We start from the raw sequence: 5,747 nt of genomic DNA, 5'->3' as shown, positions 1-5,747 counted from the left end.
TTCACAAGAAATTCCAGGAAGGTTAAGTAACACTAATGGAAACATTAAAATGCAGCCTGAAAAGTGTTCAATTTCAGGTCAAACAATGACTGTACTGTAAAAAAATCCTAAGTAGGTCCTCAAAGCATGGAAATCTGGAAGACAGAAATTGCAATTATTTAAAGGGTAGAGATTTAACAGAACACCTGTTTTGTCTGCTTTGTTGGAGCTATTCTTAAGTGAGAGACTATTTTTTTTCTGAAGATGGACTGAGGGTAGGATGGGTACTGGCTCAGCAGCACCACACCTGGTTGCTGTCTTGCTCCCCCTCCCAACTCCCCCTCCCCAATAACATTTCCCCAAGGCACAGGTGCTTTTATCCTTTATCATTTTGGGCTGTCAGAGTTTTTTCACGGTGGATTATCCTGCTGTCATTGTGGGAACGTGGCTAGTCATTTTGTTTCCTCTTGGAAGTTTGAAGAATTAGAGATTACAGCTGAAATAACTAGAAGTGCAATGCAAGGCATGCAACTCCTTGAAGACAAGGCTTCTGGGGTCGGACCTCTGTTGGACTTCTACAGGTCCCCCACACATCATGTCCTCCTTAGAAGAACAGAAGATTTGCAGTTCTCCACCCACACCCACCTGACCCTCAGGCCAACGTTCTTACAGCCTGGATTCTCCCAGTTCTTATCGAGGCTTAGGTTGTTTTTCAGTTAATTCCAGTACATCTCCCATTTTAGCTAGCCCAGTCTTCTAGCTAGTCTCAAAATTGACTTCCGGTTGCTGAGTACTGAGCACAAGTAGGAGGAGATTCTGGGATTTTCCAGCATTCCACCGCATTGCAACATATTCCTATCTCTCTTCTCTGCAGCACTGGCAGGTTTGTGGATCCACTGGGGGACAATTCCATTCACAACCGCCAAGACGCCTAGCTCTGAGCGCCATAAAGATTAGCACAGAAAGACATCTGGGCAGGCAGTTTTCAGTCATTAGGAGTCCTAAAAACTACTGTACTCTCCAATTGTGAGACTAGTACCAAGAATGTGTTGTTGACCAGGCTATAAACAAAGAAACTGCCTTCTCTGAGGCTCGAACTCAGGACCTTCAGATTATGAGACTGACGCGCTGCCTACTGCGCTAAGAAGGCTATCAGGCCTGGCTTCTCGTTATGGCATACAGGAAACATTTACTGGCTTCTGTTTGTCCCCTTCCTCACTCCTGCCACTGTGCTGCGAATTCCTGCATTTGTGTTTGTTTTGAGGCGGGGATATTTCCAAGATAGCCAACACAGACTGTCTTACTGCTGCACTCTTGAAGAGCCCCACAAGCCTTAAAACCATGATGCAGGGTTGAACAAGGGTGCCATCTTACATTTTTGCTCCATTGTGTGTCTTTTTTTTCCTCTTGGGCGTCACCTCTGCCCTGTTGCAACAGTGTCTATCACTGAATACTTAAAAGTATAAACAGCTCACACCTGGGAGAGGTGTGCAAGACAGTTGATGCAGATTTGCAGGTCCAACCGTATTGTTTTTAATATTATCCTCAAAATGTCTCACATTGATACTATCGTAGGGCCTTTGTTTGTTTGTTTAAGGTTTAGTTAATTTTTCATTTTTATGTATACAATGTGTGTTTGCATGCACACCTGTACACCAGAAGAGAGCACCAGATTTCTTTTTAGATCGTTGTGAGCCACCGTGTGGTTGGTGGGAATTGAGCTCATGAAGAGTAGCCAGCGCTCTTAACCTCTGAGCCATCTCTCCAGCCCCCATTTTTGTTTGTTTTGATTCTCTCCCCCCCCCCACTTCTGTGACCCTCAAACCTATTAAGGATCTTATTGACATTATTTCACTCAACCTATCCTTTTCTTCATAAGCCTGTATATCGTTATTCCTATCTTACTGATGAAGCCAGGACTCAGTAGAACAAATCACACACTGGTGATTGACAAAACCAGAAAAGAAGAGAAAAGAAAAGAAAAGAAAAGAAAAGAAATGGCTCAGCTTTAATTTCTTTTCTTTGGAAATTTCATGCAGGTTGTCCTAGTTAGGATTATTATTGCTGTGGCGAAACAGCATGAGCAAAGCAACTTTAAAGGAAAGGGTTTATTTGGCCTCTGCTTTCACATGACTATTCAGCATTAAAGGAAGCCAGGACAGGAACTCAAGTTGGTCAGGAACCTGGAGGCAGGAGCTGGTGCAGATCCATGGAGGCCTGCTGCTTACTAGCTCCACATGGCTTGGTTTCTTATAGAACCCAGGACCATCTGCCCAGAGGTGACCGCACCTACAATGGGCTGGGCCCTCCCCTATAGATCACTAATTAAGAAAAGGAGGTACAGGCTTGCCTTATGGAGACATTTCTCAATTGATGGTCTCCAAGGACTCTAGCATGTGTTAAATTGACACAAACCAGCCAGCCTATGTAGACTAGGCTGGCCTTGTCATTCCACAAATCTTAAGCAAAGCCCCTCCCTTCATGTTAGCTATGCTCAGAGAAAATGACCGTGTTTCAGTATTAAACCAGAATCCTGCTTGGTTGAGAAAGAGCTGTGGAACCTCCAATAGAAAGCTCTGCAAGGGCTCTAGCTTGAGTTAAACTGACATAAACCAGCCAGCATACAATGTATCTTCATCATATTCCCCGCCCATTCCTTTCTTATTCTCCTTACACGTTGCACCTTCCAGTTTCATGAGTTCATGCAGGTAACACTTCATAGTATTCATTTTCGAGAAGAAAAACATCTATTCATGGAACAGCACAGATCTAAAAGGCCACCCAGAGAATAAATGTCAGCTCCACACTGTCTGACCTAGAGGCACTTATCTCTCCAAGTAACCTCACCCTCACCCTGCCCTGTCCCCACTGTCTTCTCTTGGGAATACCCAAAAACAAGGGCTGGAGAGGGAAGGACATAAGCAGGAGAATGCTGGCATCCATCCCTTCCCTCTCATTCTAGACCACTGAGTGCTCTGTCCTTTGAGGAATCCCCCGCAGGCTTTAGCTTTCCCAACACTCCTTTATTTACCATTCTGTGTTGCTGGAGTTGAAATGCAGTGCATCACATATGCCAGGTCAGGTGCCCTGCATGCTCGCTCTGTCTTTAACCTGGTGTGTGTGGCTTCTCTGTTTGGGGCTTGAGGTCTGCTAATTGCTCTTTGTAATGTTAAATCACCAGGTAAAGCCCTTTATGTTTCATTCAGAAATGACTGGACTGAAGAACCCAGTCGCCTTAATTTCTTTCACACTGCTCGCTGTGGTAATCCCTGCTACAAACACTGCAGGGGCCCCGGAGTAGTCCAGTCCCTTCTCCCACGCCCCGAGGGTACAGCAGGACTTCACTGTCTGGGGTCTGCAGCCCTGAAGTCCGAACCTGAGGTCTCCAGAGTGGCTTGGATTGAGACTCCCAGAAAGGAACCGGGAGTCCCGCTTGAGGGTCTGATTTAGCAGGTAATTAAACAGCTCAAGGAGAATCGAGCAGGTAGGTATTTTGGACGGTCAACTTACTATGGGTTTGGAGGTAGCAGACAGAGCTGATTCCTATGATTTTTTTCATCTAACACGTATAACAACGGGATTGGAACTTCTATTTTTTCATAATTTCCCACTCTCGGGTACCAGAGTTAACACAGTGGAACTCCTACTCTCCTCTCCCCGATCCCCCATCTCCCAAAGAAATTAACTATCTTGTTAAAATGTAGTAATTGAGCTCGCTGTGCCCAAGAGCCACACCTCGGCAGAGGCTCAGTAGTTTTGATAATCGAGTCCAAGACGCAGTTTAAGGCTCTTGCGGGATGAAGCTTTCCTGGGACATCCTGAGAGAGTTCGTAAGGCCCGTGTCGGCTGCGCGCGCACAGCTCTTCTAACCGTGGAGAGTACCTGGATCGATACCCGGGACAGGGCCGTGTTGAGATGAAGACCCAGCAGAGCTCCTGGACCGGCTGGCCGGGACCGCGGCCCCGAGGGTCCTGACAGCCTGGCGGTGGGGCAGTTTGCGTTCAAAGCGGAGCGCTGGCTGCTGCGGTTGCTGGGAGATGCGCGCCACGCGTCAGGGGTCGCGCTTCTAATAATTCTCCTTTGTCCGCGGTTGTTGCGGCAGCAGCCGCCAGTGAAGGGACTGAAGCTCTGAGGGTCCCCGGTGAACAGGATCAGCCGTGTCTTTTCATCAATAGTTCGCTGAAGAACTAACGACTGGGAAGGGGGAGGCGATGCCCGGCCTTGGCGCCGTCAGTTACAGGAGGTGGCGGGCGACTTGGGAGTCACAGACTTTCGGTGTCACCGAAGCTCCTGGTGGCGGCAAGGAGAGGAACCAGGTGTCAGAATGAGGAGACTTCAGGCCGGACCATCCCAACAGCCAGGCCGGAGGGAACTCCAGGCATCCAGTCCTGCCGCGCAGTCTCTGTCTGAACCTGTCTGTGTCGCCTTGGGCTTGGCCGGTTGTCGCGGGGGCTCTGCAGACACCCAGACCCAAAGCGCCCAAGGTAAGTAGATTCTGGGTGACCTGAAAATACTCATTTCAAAATCTCAAGTTCTCGACTCCTCCACGACTTCGCTGAAGGAAGAAAATGAGCACAGGATAACCCACTGCATTACCCAGAAGGAATGGTAATTCAGTAAACTTGGGAAGGCTATCGGATAGCCATTTCGGGGCGACAGGGAGAACTGTGCAGCAGGAAAATTCTGTCGGGGCCAGAGGGCGGCCTGCCGTCTATGTGGGCTGTCTGGGGCCAGTGTCTCTGGGTTCCAAAAACTGTGGTCAGAGTTCACCGAATCGAGATATTTGTTGCTCTTACATAGAATTTTCTTTCTGCCGAGAGAAACTTTGTACTTAAAACAAAGCGAGGTTCGTAACTTATCCCGCTTTCAAGAAAACCTTGAATTATTGAATATCCCCCACTCTCCTCAATTGATTATTATATGTTCACACATCTGTCAGGCTTGGGAGATACCTGGCCGGTTAGCTCAGTTGGTTAGAGCGTGGTGCTAATAACGCCAAGGTCGCGGGTTCGATCCCCGTACGGGCCAAGTACGTTTTCCTTTTTTACTTCAATGGGTTTTGCGATAAAAAGGAACCAGGACGACTCAAACCTGACAAAGAGCAAAGACCGTGCTTTACAGCTAAAGCTCTCTAAGGCCCCTTCAAAGACCATCTAGCTAACCTACGGAGACCCCCCCCCCCATTCCACAACTGGGGCTACTTGCAGTCTGAGCAAGTGTCTTAACTGTGCTACTCCAGAGTCCTACAAAATGGGATCAAGAGTTACATCATTCCTCAAGCCATTCGCCAATGTCCAACTGCTTGGTGAGGTCCAAAGCATCTTCTGGCAGTTTTCTTAACCTAAGCTTTGTTCCTTCCACTGCTCCCGGTGAGCCCCGTCCCCAGTCTGTGTTGTGGCATTTCCGGGAACCTTTTGGTGACCTTCCCCATTACATTAGAGAAGGCAAACATCAAGATGTGTGTAATGCAATAATCAGATGTTCTCAGATATTTCTCCAAACTTCTCTAATTAAAGTCCTGGGAACCAATTTAGGGCTTTACACACTAGGCAAGCACCGTGCCGCTAAGCCACATCCCAGTCCTTACATACTTTAAAAAGTCTGTTCAGTGAATTTGTGCTCCAAAGTCTGTAGGAGGCACGCTTTCCTCAGAGAAAGCGTGTAAATGGCAACTCATGTCTCTGAGACCCCACGAAGCCCTGAGTGGTTGTAATGTTCCAAGATCAGGATGACAGGGAAGGGCAGAGTGTGGCAGATGAACACAGAGG

The 5,747-nt window shown here is 47.8% G+C and overlaps 2 non-coding genes across 2 annotated transcripts; one reads left to right on the top strand and one right to left on the bottom strand.

Moving 5' to 3' along the window:
• Positions 1-1,056: 1,056 nt before the first annotated feature.
• Trnam-cau (transfer RNA methionine (anticodon CAU)) lies at positions 1,057-1,129 on the bottom strand. Its single transcript has one exon. It is a non-coding gene; the product is annotated as a tRNA-Met (tRNA).
• A 3,804-nt stretch (positions 1,130-4,933) lies between these two features.
• On the top strand, positions 4,934-5,007 carry Trnai-aau (transfer RNA isoleucine (anticodon AAU)). Its single transcript has one exon. It is a non-coding gene; the product is annotated as a tRNA-Ile (tRNA).
• Positions 5,008-5,747: the final 740 nt, after the last annotated feature.

The sequence above is a fragment of the Meriones unguiculatus genome, chromosome 19 (assembly GCF_030254825.1).
Source record: "Meriones unguiculatus strain TT.TT164.6M chromosome 19, Bangor_MerUng_6.1, whole genome shotgun sequence".
Classification (NCBI taxonomy): domain Eukaryota; kingdom Metazoa; phylum Chordata; class Mammalia; order Rodentia; family Muridae; genus Meriones; species Meriones unguiculatus.
Note: the sequence above shows the minus strand (reverse complement) of the source record. Positions and strands in the feature narration are given on the sequence as shown.